This window comes from Danio aesculapii, chromosome 21, assembly GCF_903798145.1.
Source record: "Danio aesculapii chromosome 21, fDanAes4.1, whole genome shotgun sequence".
NCBI classification, from domain to species: Eukaryota; Metazoa; Chordata; class Actinopteri; order Cypriniformes; family Danionidae; genus Danio; species Danio aesculapii.
This window is the reverse complement of record NC_079455.1, coordinates 16,661,822-16,680,922: the sequence shown is the minus strand read 5'-3', so window position 1 is coordinate 16,680,922 and position 19,101 is coordinate 16,661,822. Positions and strand designations below refer to the sequence as shown.

Sequence of the window (19,101 nt, the reverse complement as noted above, 5' to 3'; positions counted from 1 at the left end):
AAAAACAGATAAGATGAGAAGAGAGGAGAAGATGAGAACGGATGAGAAGAGATAAGAAGCTATAAGAAGAAAAGAATAGAATAGGATAGGATGAGAAGAGAAGAGATAAGATGAGATGGTATAGGATGAGATGAGAAGAGAAGAGAAGAGAAGAGAAGAGAAGAGAAGAGAAGAGAAGAGAAGAGATAGGATAAGAACAGATAAGATGAGAAGAGAGGAGAAGATGAGAAGAGAAGGGATGAGTTGGGATGAGATAGGATAGAATAGGATAGGATACGAAAGGATACAATAGGATGGGATGAGAAGAGATAAGATGAGATGGGATGAGATGAGATGGGGTGAGAACAGATAAGATGAGAAGAGAGGAGAAGATGAGATGAGACGAGATAAGATAAGATGAGATGGGATAGGGTGAAGAGAGGAGAAGATGAGAAGAGAAGGAATGAGAAGAGAAGAGATAAGAAGAAAATAGAAGAGAAGAGAAGAGAAGAGATGACATGACATGACATGACATGACATGACATGACATGACATGACATGACATGACATGACATGACATGACATGACATGACATGGGATAGGAAGAGAAGAGATAAGATGAGAAGAGATGAGAAGATGAGAAGAGATAGGATGACAAGAGATAAGATAAAATGGAATGAGATTGGATAGGGTGAGAGGAGAAGATAAGAAGAGAAGAGAAGAGAAGAGAGAGCGAATTGAATTGAATTTAAAGTGCCTTTTATTACAATTAGTTAATCATCGTCATTTCATCAACTCACAAGGGATGTAAAAAATGTAAAATATATATATATAAATACATTGATTAAAATAAAGTAAAAACGAACTCTTCTTCAACAACTGAACACAAAGCCCCACTTTCACACCACCTCATTTCAAAAGCCAACATATCTTTTGTAGATTTATAAAAACAATAATCAATCAGAACTCGTGATTTCACCAAGTTTACAAACATTGCCACCACATCTTCCCCAGACAATCTTTCAACCTTGTTTTTTCTGCTCATATAAATAGCTAGTTTAGCTTGCCCTAAAACAAAATTCAGAAGTTGACATTTAAACCTCTTTCTTTTAACAAATTTAAAACCAAAAATAAAAACTCTCACAGAAAACATTTCATTACAGGAGGTAAAAATATTTTCCAAAAATAAAAATAAAGGTTTCAGTCTGTTACATTCCATAAAAGCGTAAAAAATTGTTTCTCTTTTTGAACAAAAAGGACAGTTAGCAATGGTATCATGATTAATAACTGAAATAAAAGCATTGACTGCAATAGCACAGTGAAGGAGTCTCCATTGTATATCTCCTGACCTTTTAGACAACGGTGGCTTATACAGTGACCTCCATTCAGATTTAACATGCTCTTCTACACCCAACACTTCACGCCAAGGTGTGTCAATTTTATCGTTCAGTTCTTTTTTATTAAAAACTTTAACACAAACTTTATAAAAACCTTTGCCAGTAACCATAGATAGACCCAAGCACAATGTTTTTTTGAAGTCCAGAAAGGGTCCTTTAAAATCCTCTAACTTGGGGAGCAACGTGAAAACCGGAAAAAAATCCTCTGATTCAGAATCATTTACTTTTCCACAACTGTCTTTTAGCAGAGTTTTTTCTTCATCACTGACCAGTCCTCTCCAGTTCTGTAACATATATTCAACAGTCCGCAAGGATCTAATTCTTAAAACATCGGCCACTTCTTGCGTTTTTCTGAAGTCCACTCCAGCAATATGCAACAAACGTCCAAGCGTATAAATCTTTGAATTCTGCAACACTTCGTTAAGTCCATGAAATGAAGAACTGTCCTTTGTTAGATTGAAACGAGCTCCATTTATTAGAGGCTCTTCCAACAACCAGTGCAGAGAACATGTACTATTTCTTTGCTAATTAAACAGACTCCACACCTTAAAAAGATTTCTGTAAAATAATGGCAGTCTATTAACATTCAATTTGAGGGGGTCTATTAAAAACAAGGCTTCATCCAAATCCAGCCCTGCAACACTGTAAAATTGAGCATGTCACTGCTCGCCATCCATACACTGAAGACCCATACAGAAATTTTTGTAAAAATTGTAATCGAAAAGCTGCTATTCTGCTTCTTAGCTGTATCAGACCTTGACCACCCTCTTCTTTGGTTAAATACAACACACTCTGTGGGACCCAATGCAAGTTATCCCAAAAAAAAATTGACCAAAAGGCCTTGGAGTTCTGTTAATAATTGTGAAGGAGGATCTAAACAAGCTAGCCTATGCCAGAGACTGGAAGCTGCTAAATTATTCACTATTAAAACCCTTCCTTTATACGACATTTTGGGTATTAACCATTTCCATTTATTAAGTCTATCCTTTATATTATCCACAACCCCTTCCCAGTTTTTCTGAGTGAAACTTTCATCACCCAAATACACTCCTAAATATTTAAAACCACTTGTTCCCCAGATCAAGCCCTCAGGAAGGTTTGGTCTATCTTTTAACCAATTTCCAATTAAAATTGCTTCGCTTTTATTCCAGTTAATTTTAGCTGATGACAAACTTTTAAAATCATTTAAGACTTCCATTAAAACTCGCACATCATTCTGCTTGTCAATAAAAACCACTACATCATAAGCATAGGCAGAAAGTGTGACATTATTTTTACATCCAGGTAAATTCAACCCACAAACTTTTTTTCTTAGTTGTTGTAACAAAGGTTCAATGGCAAGTGAATACAACATTCCAGATAATGAGCAACCCTGTCTTATACCCCTACAGGCCTTAAAAGGAGTGCATAAGCCACCGTTTATTTTCAGCACACTTTCAACATCACCATAAAGTATTTTCACTTTATCAATAAAATCTTGACAAATACCAAAAGCATCTAATGTTCTCCACAAATAAGGGTGCTCAACCCTATCAAAAGCTTTTTCTTGATCTAACGATATTAGACCAATTTTTATATTAAGCAACTTGGAGACATCAAAAATATCCCGCATAAGGGTAATATTATCAAAAATTGACCTCCCGGGGACACAATAAGTCTAATCTGGATGCACCACTAAATCTATTACTTAAGATAACCTGTTAGCTAACACTTTTGATAACAATTTATAGTCAGCACATAAAAGTGAGACAGGGCGCCAATTTTTTATTTCTAAAAGGTCTCCTTTTTTTGGGAAGGAGTGTGATGACCGCTCTACGACTGCTCAATGAAAGCCTGCCTGATGCTAGACTGTCATTAAGCACCTGCAAAAGGTCATCACCCACCTCGGTCCAAAAAAATTTATAAAAATCAACTGGAAGACCGTCAATTCCTGGTACTTTGCCAGATTCCATTTTTGTAATGCTTTATACAACTCTTCCATTCTAAAAACACCAGAGATCTCATCATTTGCCTCCTCAGTCATTTGATTCAACCTCTGAAAAAGGCACTCTCTGAGTCCCACTCTGCATCCAACTCATTCTTATACAAATTTTCATAAAACTGTTCGCTCTTTTAGGTATTTCTTCAGGTCTAATTAAAATTTCCCTATCTCAGAGCGTAATGCATGTAAAATACGTTTTTGGCCATTTTTTTTTTTTCAAAATTAAAAAAATATTTAGATGGTGCATCCATTTGTTCAATTCTTAAAAAACATGAACGAATTAAAGCCCCTTGTGTTTTCAACCCCAGTAGGTCTGCCAACTCAGTTTTTCTATTTGAAATTGTTTCTATACAATTATGATTGTTTGTTGAATCAGCCAGAATCTGCAAATTGATTATCTCTGTCTCCAAGGCTTTCATGGAACTATTTAACTCTTTGGTGACATTACGAGTGTACTGTTGACACAGTTGTTTGATTTGGACCTTCCCAAAATCCCACCATTGATTTAAATCTCGAAATGAATCCTTTGTTTTTCTAAAATCTTCCCAAAAAAACTTAAAAACTTCCTTAAAATCCTTATTGCATAGTAGATTGGTGTTGAAGTGCCAATAAGCACTGTAGGGCTTAACCTCATTTAAAAAGAAGGAACATAAAACCATATGGTGATCAGAGAAACTGACTGGAGAAATGATGCAGCTTTTAAAAATGCTCAACTGATGTTTATAACTATAAAAACGATCCAATCTCGCAAGAGAAAGAAAATTATCACCAGCATGAGCCCATGTATACTGTCTCTGTCCTTCATGAAAATGCCTCCAAATATCACATAAATCATTCATATTAATACATTTAATGAGACAATCACGTGAAGGCATATGAGGTTCAATATGGTTCCTGTCAATATGACTTTCTGTGCAATTGAAGTCTCCACCTAAAAACAAATATTCTTCAGTATTACACTTTTGTAGTACAGTATTAAGCGTATCTAAAAACACTAATCTTTCAATTGGTGATGTTGGAGCATAAACGCATATAAAAATGAGAATGTATTTTTCAAAGATTGCTCTTATTTTCAAAAGTCTTCCTTTCACAATCTCCTCTACTTGAAAAGATACTGGACAAAAAAATTTTGTAAATAAAATTCCCACTCCACCACTGATTGTGGTGTTGTGACTAAAACAGCATTCCCATCCCATTCTTGCATCCAATCAACTTCATTCTTAATGTCACTGTGTGTTTCCTGAATAAAAATAACATCTATGTTTTTCTGTTTAATAACCCCAAACAATTCAGCTCTTTTTTTGCAATTCCGTGCACCATTCACATTTAATGATGCTATGCACACTTCAGCCATAGTCAAACATAAAAAGAAAAAGAAACATAAGCTATTGTGATTCATCTTCATAAATTTATGCTTTTTCACTTCCATTATTCAGGTCTGCATTGAGTTTTCGCACTATTTTTTTCAATCGATACACTTCTTTGTTTGAAAAACAACCTTCAGCCATAAAACCTTTAACTTTGTCCAAACTGCTCAACATCTGGAAAGTATTCATTTACTAAGAACCCCCTCTTATTCTTCGTTGACCTTAGAAATAGTTTGATGTCATCTACTCCATAATTGCGACTAGAAAACTCACTCTGAGACAGTGTAAGGCTTGAATCAGAGAGCTCGCTGTCACTCTCTGACTCAAGTTCATCTTCCAGATCAACTTTTTTCACTTGCCGAAAACCATGCACATTGTCTGACTTTTTCCTTTTTAATGGCACCTTAAATAATGTTTTCTCCATGTCTGTTTCATTTTGCCCTCCGTCAACCTCCCGAACATCCCCCAAAACAACTTCCAAATTTTGTTTATCGCTTGACTCACCTTCGGTTTCCTCGTCTTCAACATCATTTGCATTTTGCGCTTCCATCTCCACTGAAACCGATGCGTTCTCCACAGGATCCACACTGTGATCGCCATCATGACCGTTCGTTGCCACCACCGCAGGTTCCACCTCGGCGGGCTCATCGGCCAGTTGCTCGTCACCATTAGCTGCGCCGCCCGCATTAGCGGGGCGATTGTTTTCTTCAGGTTTGTTAGGACAAACACGGACCAAGTGACCGATTTTTCCACAGCCAAAACACTTAATCTTGTCGGTGGTAATGAACACCACGTAGTCAAAGTCATCCATTCGGAAATTAAGCGTAAGCTCTAGATCAGCGTCATTGTTTACAATCATGTAAACAGAGCGTCTGAATGAAACAACGTGTTTCAGTAAAGGGGAAGCACCACCAATTTAAATTTTTTAATCGAGGAAAATAGCTTACCGTAGCGAGACAGTGCTTGTGTTAAAACTTCATCACTAATAAATGGTAGGACGTTCGAGATAGTGACTCGTTTTGACGGCAATGAAAGAGGCATAACTGGAGTAAGGACACCATCCAGTATGATTACTTTCTGAACCACTTCATTTGCATTCTCTACTGTGTTTAAAAAGATAACTATTGCACTATTCATTTTAGATGCAGACAAAATATTCTCATGTCCCACAATTTCACCCACAGCTAAACAACAGCTCTCCACACTCACTGCAGACGCCACTTTCACACCGTGACGACGCGTGAGCGAGCTCAATCCGCGGGCACCTGTGCGCGTGCGCGGGCACCTGTACCTGCCCCAGCCATACTCCCCACTCCCAAAACTGCACAACCCCTACAACCCAATCCCCTCCCCCCGAAAAACCAAAGCAAATAAGAAGAAAAGAATAAACTCCTACACCATATAACAAAGAGTATAAGAGAAATGGAAAAAGTTTGAAAAGCAAGGCACTCAAACACCCGAGTCACACACGCTCACTCACAACGCATTCACTCCCAGCATGCTCTACGAGAGAAGAGAAGAGAAGAGAAGAGAAGAGAAGAGAAGAGAAGAGAAGAGAAGAGAAGAGAAGAGAAGAGAAGAGATGTGACAGGATGTAATGAGATTAGATGAAATGAGATAGGAGGAAAAGAGATGAGATGAGATGAGATGAGATGAGATGAGATGAGATGAGATGAGGATGTAAGTAGAGGAGATGAGATGAAGAGGTAAACCACAGAGATGAAAGAGAAGAGAGGAGCTTAGGAGAGAAATTAAAAAGAGATGAAAGTCAGGACAAAGGGAGAATGGGGAGAAGAAAGGAGATCAACAGAGAAGAGGAGACGGAGAGATAAGCAGAACAGAGGAGGAAAGGAGAATGAAAAAAAAAAAGATTAAGGATAGGAAAGATGAACAGATAGAAGAGAAAAGAAAAGAGGTGAGCAGGGAATTAGAAAGACAGGATGATGAAGAGAGAAGAAGAGATGAACATACCAAAACTAGACAAAGCAGATGAAAGAAATGATGAAGGGACAGGGAGAAGAGATGATGAGTAGGAAGGGAAAATGAGGATGTGAGAAGAGAGGAGACAAAGAGATGAGAGAATGGGAGGAGGAGATTTAGAAAGAGAAGTTGAAATGAGTAGAATACTAGAAGAAGATGAGCAGATGAAAAAAGAAGGAGAGGAGAACTATCAAAGAACAGAGCAGAAGAGATTAATAAGATGGAGGAGAGAAGATGAATAGAGGATAGAAGATGTGAAATGAGAAGAGAGAAAGATGAACACATCAGACATCATCTGAGAGAGGAAAAGAAAAGATGAGAGGAGCAAAGAAGTTAGAGGAAAAGACATGAGCAGATAGGAGGAGAGAGGATGAAAAGATGATCCTGTTTATCTCCAGGAAGTTAGAGAGGGTGAAAATATGACTAGAAAACAGGTGAAAGTGAGACAGTAGATGAAGAATGTGAAGAAGCGAGAAAAGAGATGGACAGCAAAGAGGAGGAGAACTGAAGAGACGGGAGGAGTAAAGGAGGAGCTGAAAGAGAAAACGAAAGAGCATGACAGAATGACCGTCCGTGACACACATCAGATTCCATCTACATTCTTCTCCTCATGCACTCGGGCGCCATGTGACCCGGGAATGTGAACAAGCATGTTAATTGCACATTTAATACCTGTTTCTCCTCAAGCACAGTTAAAATCAGCTCCGAGAAGCAGCCGATTCGTTTAAACAGAAGCACTTAACACCGCGACCCGGGATCATTTCCATGCACAATTCATATACCTCTTCATGCATAATGTAATGTCTCAATATGCGGGATCCGCTCATTTATATACAGTAAACGCCACTTACTAACACAGCCTGGGCGCATCTGATTTACCCATGCATTATGCAGCTCTGATGCTGCAACGTGACTGGGCATATCTGCATTTTCCCCCCTCCTCCGTTTTGGATTATATAAACCTATCCGTATCTACAAAGACTTGAACAACAGGACTTTCAGACGGAAACAGGCAAGCAGTTTTGAAGTCATCAGGAGCAAACCGAGCATCCAGAGGGAGAGCGAAACCCCATCTTGGAGAACTCAGAGCTCCTGTGAGGCGCTCCAAAAGCAAACAAAATGAATATGGTTTGTGTTTCTTAAAGGAACACTGCATTTTTTTGGAAATAGGCTCATTTTGTAAAAAGTTGAGTTTACAGTTGAGTTTAACCATTTTGGCTGGAGCACTTTTACCTTAGCTTAGCATATTATTACGCCAAAAACAGAGTATAGTTCCTCGAAAATAGCAAGTTTTCAATTCATCTCTCCCTATTTCACAATGTAACTATACAGAAGAGTCAAGCAATGAATTGGAAATATATCGAAACTCTTTTTTGAGTGCAATGCTAATGGTCTAATCCAATCATAGATATATACTGGATTTCACATAAGGACCCTACGCATCTGTTAATAGCGCCGCCATATTTGTACAGTGCAACCGCACTAGTCAAGACTAAGGCCAATTTGAAGATGCTGGACTTTAGCGCTGTGTACGGGTGTAGTAACGAGCAAACAAAGAAAATAAAGCATAAAGGCACATTTTTTTTAATGTTTTTGTATGTTATGAACTTTTGTGCTAAACAAGTAATTATGAAAGAACAGTCTCTTACTGCACTGATCATAAGGCAAATTAGCAGCAATACTGAGCTTATGCTAGTTTTAGTGAATAAAATAAGCAAACATTGTAAATTAAATATGACAAGATGCTGTGCTAGAAACTTGTTTAATTGGCGGCTAAGTGAACGAGTCATTCATAACGGTGATTCATTCACAAACGAATCACTCCCTCTGTTAGAATGAGAAGTGAAAGCGGGAGAGGGCGTGTGTTTCAGGACATTGATTATACAGATATAGGTAGAAAGGAAAATAAATTTCCATGCATACAAACACATGCTCTATGGGCAATCACTTATCCATCGATGTAGAAAAGTGATGTAAAATGATCATTTTTGTAATTAAAAAAAATAATTTCCGTACTGACCACCCGGAAAACTCCCGATCATAGATGTATGTATATACTGTATGTGTATATCTCTTGCTCTGGATAGCCAGTCGTCTACTGCACCTTGGTCCCACATTCATTTCAAAGGAGCACTACCCTGTACCAAAATGGCGTTTCTATTGACGGATTCCATCTGATAGACAACAATAGCGTAGGCAACATCTAATATAAATATCTGTGTAATCTAATTCGATGATTTATGCTTAGCTAAGCTAAAAGTGCTCCCCCAGACTCAAATAGATTGAATGAATTCAAAAAAAAATTTTTATTTCCGTTTCAAAAACGTAACAATTTAGGCCAAACTCAATTCCAACATAATCTTTCACAAACTGACTGAAACATGTCATATACAATTAATAAAATTTAAATTACATTAAACAAAACAAACTAACAAAAAAATTTATAAAATAACTAAAAAATAATCGTTGATAATCGTTGATAAATAATCAACATCAGGGATCGCCACAGCGGAATGAACCACCAACTTACCCAGCATATGTTTTACGCAGCGGATGCCCCTCCAGCGGCAACCCCGTAAGGGGTTAAATAAAACCATATTCTTGAAAAAAATCATACAGTTTTTTTAGCCTTCTCCCCTTTAATATTTTTAAAGCCTCGTGGCAAACTCCTTTTTAAAGAGAATGAAAAGAGGAGCTGTTTTCAGAATTTTGCATTCATAAATGAAGAATTTAAGTAAAATAAGTAAACAATTTGCAGTTAAGTCATCATTTTTGTTGTTCAAATGTACTCAAGATTTCACAATGTACCAACAAATAGAAGAAAGCATTGAAATATATTGTTTTATCCAGTTGCCCACATCAGACCAGAAAGGATTAACAAAATACAATGCAGAAATTGATGTTCAACAGTTTCAATATCACTATTGCAGAATTGGCAAACATTACAAATCACATGAAATCTTTTTCTCGGAAACTCCTTTGCAGGGTAAATATCAGGCATCCTTTTAATCATACATCTGCCGATATCAAAACCCAATCTGATACTTCCGAAAATTCCAAAAAGGAAGAGCAAAGAAACAGAACCAGGATGTTCCTTGTTTTTTATTTAATTCACCTTATTTTAACATTAAACAACTCTGTTAGCAAACAGAGCACTTCTGTGAGGTAGCTTAAACAATTAAGTAATAAAGAACATCAATTCTACACTTTTGGACTTTAGTGCAACTGTAAATATAAAAAAATCTAAAATAAAAACAAATAACACCTCAACTTAAAATACCCAGCAGGCAATTCCAAGTTTACATTTTTCACAGTTTGCTATGGCAATGTTGTCGTCATCAACTTTATAATACCTCTATACCACATGCATATTCCTGCTTTCCTCCTCAAGCTGCTTCCATGTTCTACTTTGCCGGCATTTAACCAATAGCGTCTCTGCAATAAAGTGATGTCATGCCGCATGCTTTGCTGTTTCTGTGTGAAGTCAAGAAAGAGGTCTAAATCTGTGCTACCGCATAACTATAGATGTGCTAAAAAATTATGAGAATATATATATTTTCGAGTCCTGATTGGGAGGTAGTGTCTGATTCCGACTGAGTCTGAAACCACGTGATCGGGTCTGATTTCCAAACACATGATCAGATCTGGACATCCCTAGAGGAAATGTCAAATATTGCATTAATATTTCCTAGTACATTTGAAAGGCCCACCTTCAAGGGGTTCTGATTGGTCAGCTAAGATAATGTGCTGTGAGTCGTGGATTGGGTCCACGTCATGCCCCTACAAGCATGTGCTTTTTTAAGAAGAGCACACAGCTAAACCTCACACCTGCTCACTAAAATAAAACCTGACAATTGTCTTTCAAACATATTAGGAATAAGCATGTTTAAGTAATATAAAACGTTCTCATTTCTTTTGCGAGTTTGTTATTTGAGATGTAGAATGCAGGGAAAGCGTTGTTTACATCCTTGTTTACATCCTCGCTACAACACACCACACCGTTAACGCTAGAAACTGTGCATGTAGTTAAGCAATTTTATCAAATAAAAACACTTTTAGGTTGTGGCTCACAATACACAGCTTTGTCTATTATATTTGGAAGAGTATTTAGCCGAATCAAGCACTGAACTGGGAGAGATTCTGGAAGCTTTCCTTTGTCAAATGCTAGCTATATATATATATATATATATATATATATATATATATATATATATATATATATATATATATATATATATATATATATATATATATATATATTTTTTTTTTTTTTTTTTTTTTTTTATTTTTTTTTTTAAATAATTTTCTGGTAAATGCACGTAACCTGAAGCATTTGTGATCTCACTAACCCGGATGTATTTTTTATAACCCCCAAACTTCGTTCGCAGTAGGCTTTGATAAGCTAACGCTGTAAAAGCCAATGTCTCCCTTTGCATTGAACTTTGATCTTATTACATTCAGAGATGTTGGTTATGTTCACACAGCTACATTACACATCAATTCAAGATTAAAATATGATATTATAGTGGACCACCCCTTTAAACGTATTTGTCCCTTTCTTGTCGACAAAACTCAACTTACCTAATTTAATAGCCATAATTTTTGGTGTGAAAGTGGAATAAACTAGTATCTCTTTTAACACATTTAAAATAATATTTTTTTAACATGATTAAATTTAAAGATAGCACCAAGCTCACTGCTAACAAAACAACCATTCTTATCCAAAATATGCAGTACTGACCAAATGCCAATTAGCCACCTGTCTTCCAATAAAAAGATTTACATTGCATTAATATGCAGCGATTATTCCATAAAGTTACATTATGAGGACTGAAGTTATGTTTGCACAGCATTTTCCATTACAACGAAACCTGTTTATGAAAATTAAAAAGTTTCAGTGGACTTCTAGATCATTCAAAGTCACAATAGACTGAATGAATTCAAACTCAACCGTTTAACGCTAAAAGGACTCCTAAAACGTCTCTATTTCCAATATAAAACGTGGAGTGTTCCTTTAATGATCCCATGCACTCATTTCCTAATGTCTTCGATATTACACCTCCTATGAGACAGAGTCAGATGGTGTCATGCACCGTTTCCCACAATGCATCTGTGTTTTTATGGATGGCTTGGGTGCAGTAGAGGAGGCAGGGTGAGAGAAGGGAAATAAGCACAGCATGAAAAGGCTGGAGCAGTAACAGCTGAATACAAGGGGGCGGAAAAATCTCTTTACCAGTTGGTGGAGGAGCGAGTGCATGCGGATAAGAGAGAGAGAGTTCAACTTGTCACCTCGCTGTCGTTTATCAGTCCAGAAAGAAAGCGAGTGAAACAACACTAACTGCAGCCCCCGTGGCCCTGGTCTTCTAGAAAATGGTCCCTTTAACCATCATTTCCTCTAGAGGCTCTCGCTCTTTCTGACTACGCCGCAGTGCTTGATTACTTCTAGGGCTTTTGCTCTATAATGTGTGTTAATGGTTTGTGTTAATGGCCCATTTTGCATGTATGTCAGACTCTGTGAACTGCTTGCGGCTGCTGTATGATTTTAGGCCAGATAAGGCTGGTAATTCGTTTGAAGAGAGGAATCTTAATTTAAGCCACTTCCCTCGAGACTTTTAAGGCTAAATGGATGGTCGTTTTGAGGATGGATCTATTGATTTGGATATTGATCTCCTAGTAAAGGAGCTGTTTAGAACCTGACAGAATGCCTGTGTTCTTGTTATGAACTTGTGTTGGTGGAGTAAATAAAAACAACATTACATATTTATTCTACATGAAAAAGGGATGCTTGCATGGTGAGGGTTATATCCTTATGACACCTTGATGTTAAAAATAAGCAAATCGATATGAGTTCAAAACCTTTTGAACACCAAAATACCGACACAAAAAGTATTATAATATAAGAAAAGGTTTATTCATCTGAAAGCTTCAACTCCAAATTGACACTGGATTTTGTATTGTTATAATGCATGTAAACAAACTTGATCTCAAAATTACATCGAACTCTAACATCTAACACTGGTGTAAAATTTTAGATTTTTAAAATGTTTTCTTTTGCACCAACCTTAAGGCTGATTTATACTTCTGGTCCAGGGCAGCCTTCGCCCAGTCGCATAGCCCTCACCGTGGCTGATGGCAACGCTGATGCACACCTCTCAAAAAATGTAACTACATGTCGTAACGACACGTAGCGCAAGCTCTGTGATTGGTCACCTTGGTAGCACTGACGAGCGTAAGCGGTGCTGAGAGCCAAGAGCCCTATGGAGCGATTGTTTACAAGTGTCGAGTATCATGAAGGAGCTCCAGATGGAAACTGTTGTTTTGTGTTTATGTTGTTGCACATCAGCCAGTTCCCGCCTCTGAATGATCCCTACAAGTAGCTAAAACTTGCTACTTGTAGCATTCAGAAAAAAACGAAACACCAGTGAAGAAACTCGACACAGAGGAACATAAAAACCTACTGCCAGCTAGCGTTTCAGAAGTGTTACTGCAGAGCAACACAAACAGTGCACAGAAGTAGAAATGCACGATTACGCGCAAAGCAGGCACCGTGGGTCATGCCGATCACTCGACGCAGAAGTATACATCAGACTTTACTGTCACAGTCACCAAGCACCCACACTAGAGGGCACTCTACACATCACATCTGCCACTGAACCGGACTACATATCCCATCATGCACCTTACACACACCTGTTTTTGTCCTTTGCTTTGTTTGTTGTTAATGTTGTTTTGCTGCATGTCCCAACCATTCTCCTGTCTGTCCAACATAGGCTAATTCTAAAACGTAGCCCTATATACATTTCTGGAGATCACGAATTATGTAGCAGGAGCTACGTATGGCTGCTTTTCAACTTTGAAATGAACGCTATCGGGCGGTATGACTCTACCTTTTCTCGCTTACCAGTTGACCGCTTACCTCCATATGGTCGGCTTTCTCGCTGTTACCAGTTTGTCCAGTAACTTGACAGGTACATCGGTGGACTTGAGACGCAGGGAGGAGTTGACCGGTTACAGAAAGCAAGACAAACACTAAAGCTAAAAAATAAAATAAACAAGTAAATAACAGGGCGAGAATGTGATAAAATCTGAAAACGTGGTAAAAATCAGGTGAGGGCTTTTCTTTTTCTGGACTGTCTTTGAAAACACTGCGATTGAGTTTAGGGAAGGGGTGGGCAGTTTCAATCTGTGTTTTTCAACACTAATGGTTGGGTTTAGGGAAAGGGGAGGTTAGTGTTATCAGTCCATTGGTCAGTCAGTAAATCAGTCAGTTAAAAGCAGCCTCTGGTGAAGTTATGTGAGAACAGCAGACGCGAATGGCTCTCACAAGAGAAATTTGAGATCCAAAAAGGTGTACACAGCAGCCTCTTTTGGATTCACGAAAACAAAAACTGCAAAAAAAAATGTAGCTCCTGGGATGTATTTTGCTCTCCCCAGAAATGTATATAGCACTACATTATCAGAATAAGCCTGGGTTGTGTCTGTCACTGCTTTGACCTTTGCCTGCCTGACGAATCTCTTAATAAACTGCATGTGGATCTTCACCTGTTACGGGAAGCAGATGGACAAACAGGGGTATAAGTATAAATGATGTTTATTACAACAGATGAGCAAATTGGATAATAATTGAGAGTTGAATGGAGTTTGGAAGGAACTGATGATCCTCTTTGCCAGGTGAGAGGATAGACACTGAAGGATGACCGAATGCACACACCAGAGGACTTGGAGGGAAGACAGACTGACGAGACACACAACGCTGACAGGACACCGGGAACACTGGACAGACTGGAAGGAAACAGAGTTAAGGTAAGTATCTTTGATGAGATCGCAGGGGAGTGAAACCTAGGAAGTGGTTCACACAGAGTCCGCTTCGTAGGAACGAGACCGGACAATGAGTGAAGTGAGGTGTGTGCTTATATAGTGAATGGGAGTGATTGGGTGCAGCTGTGCGTGGTTAATACTCAGGTGAAGGTGCTCGATGCGTGATGTTGGTGGAAGAGCCTGGCCAATCCGTGACATTACCCCCCTCCCCAGGGCCCGCTCCTGAGGGCCTGAACCTCCGACGTCGTGGTGGTCTACCTCGTCCTCGAGGTGCTGGAAATTCTGGGTGATTGGAGTGGAACTCTTCCATAAGTGCTGGATCTAATATATCGGATCTGGGGACCCATGACCTTTCTTCGGGACCGTATCCTTCCCAGTCGACGAGGTATTCAAGCTGACCACCACGACGCCGGGACCGTAGGATGTCCTTGACTTGGTAGATGGCCCCTTCTTCTAACATCAGTGGGGGAGGAGGTTCCTCTTCATGACCAGGCTCTGTGGAGGGAATCAGAGGATCGTGAAAGGGTTTTAGAAGGGACACGTGGAATGTGGGGTGGATTCTGTACTGTGGAGGTAACTGTAATTTATATGTGACGGGGTTGACCTGTTCCAGGATGGTGAAGGGACCAACAAATCTGGGACTTAGTTTTCGGGAGGGCAGTCGCAAACGGATATCTCGAGTGGAAAGCCAGACCTTCTGCCCTGGAGTATAGATGGGACCTGGAATCCTCCTCTTATCGGATACCTCTTTTGTTCTGCGTACTGCCCTCTGAAGATGGTGATGAGCATCGTCCCAGACTCTCTCGCTCTCCCGGAACCAGTAATCCACTGCGGGGACATCAGATGGTGCGCCATCCCATGGAAAGAGTGGAGGTTGGAACCCTAGGATACATTGGAATGGCGTAAGTCCGGTGGTAGATTGCCGCAGGGAATTCTGGGCGTATTCCGCCCAGCCCAGAAACTGGCTCCAGGAGTTTTGGTGACCGTGACAGAAGGTCCTGAGGAACCGCCCCACTTCCTGAATTTTCCTCTCTGTCTGGCCGTTGGTTTGAGGGTGATAGCCAGACGAGAGGCTTACGGTCACACCTAGGAGTCTGAAGAATGCTTTCCATAGTCTGGATATAAATTGGGGTCCTCGGTCCGAGGCTATATCTTCTGGTAACCCAAAATTTCGAAAGACGTGGTTGAACAGGTTTTCGGCGGTCTCTAGGGCTGTGGGTAGACCTTTCAAAGGAATCAAACGACAGAATTTAGAGAATCGATCTATGATGACTAGAATGCAGGTGTTACCTTCAGACAATGGGAGGTCTGTCATGAAGTCAACTCCTAGGTGTGACCAGGGGCGGTTTGGGATGGGCAAGGGATGGAGTTTACCAGCAGGTAGATGGCGAGGACTCTTCGCCATAGCGCATTCTCTGCAGCCTTGGACATATCTTCTCACATCCCTCGCCATGTTCGGCCACCAAAAGCGTTGGGATAGCAGCGAGAGGGTGTTGTTGGCCCCAGGATGTCCTGTGCCCAGAGATGTATGGCTGGAATGAATGAGATCTACCCGTTGATTTTCAGGGATGAAACGTCGATTGGGGGGACAGCCCGGCGGAGTTCTGGATTCTGGAGTGGCGGTTACTGTAGGAGCGGACCATTGGATGGGACAGATAGTGATCTGATCGGGAAGGATCTTGGCCGGTGTCTCAATCTCATGCTGGTCGTGGATTCTGGAAAGTGCGTCTGCTCGGATATTCTTTGATCCTGGTCGATATGAGATAGAGAACTGAAATCTGGAGAAGAACAATGACCAACGGGCCTGACGAGGACAGAGTCTTTTAGCATCTTTTAGGTATTGGAGATTTTTATGATCTGTGATCACCTGGAATGAATGTTTGGCCCCCTCCAACCAGTGTCGCCACTCCTCCAGGGCGAGCTTGATGGCCAGAAGTTCTCGATTTCCGATGTCGTAGTTCCTTTCCGCCGGGCTGAGCTTCCTGGAGAAATAGGCACATGGATGGAGTAATGGAGGAGTACCGTGGTACTGGGACAGAATGGCTCCCACTCCGGTGGTCGATGCATCCACTTCGACTACAAACGGTAATTCAGGATCGGGATGAGTCAGGAGTGGAGCTTGAGTGAAGGAGTCTTTGAGGTTTTGGAAGGCTGCGGCGGCTTCGGGAGGCCAGGGTAGTGTTTTGGGTTTGTTTTTTAACAGGTTGGTGAGTGGAGCGGTGATGAGACTGTAATTATGGATGAAACGTCGATAGAAATTGGCAAATCCTAGGAAACGTTGAAGTTCCTTTATGGTTCTGGGTTCTGGCCAGGAGATGACGGAGGTAACCTTCCCCTCGTCCATACGAACCCCTCTCTGATCTATGATGTACCCCAAGAACTGAACAGATGGTAAGTGGAAGGAGCATTTTTCAGCCTTGAGATACAGATGATGTCTCCTGAGGGTTTTCAGGACCTCCGCAACGTGGTGGCGATGTTCGGCCTCACTCCGGGAGTAAATCAAGATATCATCTATGTAGACTATGACGAAGAGATGTAGGAACTCCCGGAGGACTTCGTGGATGAAGTTTTGGAATACGGAGGGGGCGTTAACCAGACCATAGGGCATGACCAGATACTCGTAGTGTCCAGTAGGGGTCACAAACCCAGTCTTCCACTCGTCCCCCTCACGTATTCTCACCAGGTTGTAGGCGCTGCGGAGGTCCAACTTGGTGAAAATCTTGGCGGATCTGAGTTGTTCCAGGGCCGCCGGGACGAGAGGAAGGGGATAGCGGAATTTGACAGTACCTTGGTTAAGGATTCGGTAGTCGATACATGGCCGCAGCCCTCCATCCTTCTTAGCCACGAAGAAGAAACTTGAGGCAGCGGGTGACGTGGAAGGGCGGATATACCCCTGACTCAGAGCCTCCTGAATGTACTCCTCCATGGCCTTTGTTTCCGGAAGGGACAACGGGTAGATCCTACCTCTGGGCATAGGAGCATCTGGAAGCAGGTCAATGGCGCAGTCCCATGGCCGATGTGGAGGTAGCTGGGAAGCTCTCTTGGGGCAAAATACGTCCTCGTATGAGGAGTAGATCTTCGGGATCTGAATGGATCGTTTCTCGACTGGACTTTCGACAGACGTGACGTAGACAGTAAGGGGTCTTTGAATTTGTAAGGGTAGATCGGGAAAACAGCTGGATCTGCATTCTTCACCCCATCTCCTTATTTCTCCTGTGCCCCAAGAGAGGATGGGATCGTGCTTCACCAGCCACGGGCGCCCTAAGATGATATCCATCGATGCACCCTCCAGAACCAGAAATTGAATCTCCTCTTTGTGGAGCAGTCCCACTTGGAGATTGACGGATTCACATTTTCGATGGATACGTGCCTGAGAATGGATATCGTTGGTTATGGGTTGAATCTGGTAGACGTGCGTCGAGGCTTCGGTGTTAAGCTGGAGTCGACGACAGAGGGCGTGCGAGATGAAATTTCCAGCTGACCCGGAGTCGATGAGGGCCGTGACTGAAACTGAGACAGAAGGGGTAGTTAACTGGACATTAGTGGTGAGAGGATGCATTTTTTCAATGGGAGAACTGAACAAACTCACCACAGAGCGTGCTGGACGAATGGGACAGTCCAGCCTGACATGTCCTTCGGCACCACAGTACATGCATAGACCCCGGGTCAGCCTCCTCTGTCGCTCAGTGATCGTGAGTCTACCAGATTCTATGATCATTGGTTCTGGTTCTGGAGGGACGGCTGGCTCTGGCGAACGGAGGAGTGCTTGGGATACTGGTGGAGTATCATGCTGGTAGACCCTCAGACGATCGGAACAGCGTAGAGAGTGTTGGATGAACTTCTCCAACCCCATCGTGTCGTCGAGGGCGGCCAACTGTAACCGGAGGCTGGGCTCTAGTCCGAGCCGGTAGGTTGTGAGGAGGGATCGCTCATTCCATCCGCTCGCAGCAGCCAGAGTTCGGAATCTGAGAGCATACTCCTGAGTGGACATGGCTCCCTGTTTGAGATGGTATAACTGTTCTCCGGCTGCTACTTCAGTATCCGCGCGACCAAAAACCTCCTTGAAATACTGGGTGAATGACTGAATGGAAGTTGTTACCGGCCCAGACTGTTGCCAGATGGTTTCAGCCCACCGAAGAGCCGATCCAGAGAGAAGGGAGATGATGAAAGCGATTTTGGACCGATCTGTAGGGTATAACTCGGGTTGCATAGTGAATACCAGAGAACATTGTAAGAGAAATCCATTGCACTCCTCCGCCCCGCCAGAGTAGGGCGCTGGTCGAGCCATGGGACTGGATGAGTGGGTGGACGGTGAAGAAGTGCTCGGTGCTGGTGGTGCTTCGGGAAGTGGAGCAGATGGTAGTAGCACTCTCTTCAAAGAATCCACCAACTCCTGAAGGGGATCGTGAGTGCTCATGCTGTTGATAGTTGTTGGTCCGGTCTTCTGTTACGGGAAGCAGACGGACAAACAGGGGTATAAGTATAAATGATGTTTATTACAACAGATGAGCAAATTGGATAATAATTGAGAGTTGAATGGAGTTTGGAAGGAACTGATGATCCTCTTTGCCAGGTGAGA

General features: G+C 41.3%; 2 protein-coding genes across 2 annotated transcripts in view; one reads left to right on the top strand and one right to left on the bottom strand.

Annotated features, from left to right (window-relative positions):
- The window catches only part of cxxc5a (CXXC finger protein 5a), a 142,376-nt gene extending 136,966 nt beyond the window's left edge, over window positions 1–5,410 (bottom strand). The window contains exon 1 of the mRNA XM_056446776.1: window positions 5,229–5,410. The gene's annotated coding sequence lies outside the window, so the exon portion shown is untranslated. The remainder of the gene's footprint in view (window positions 1–5,228) is intronic.
- The window catches only part of ppp3ca (protein phosphatase 3, catalytic subunit, alpha isozyme), a 130,973-nt gene that overhangs the window by 63,238 nt on the left and 48,634 nt on the right, over window positions 1–19,101 (top strand).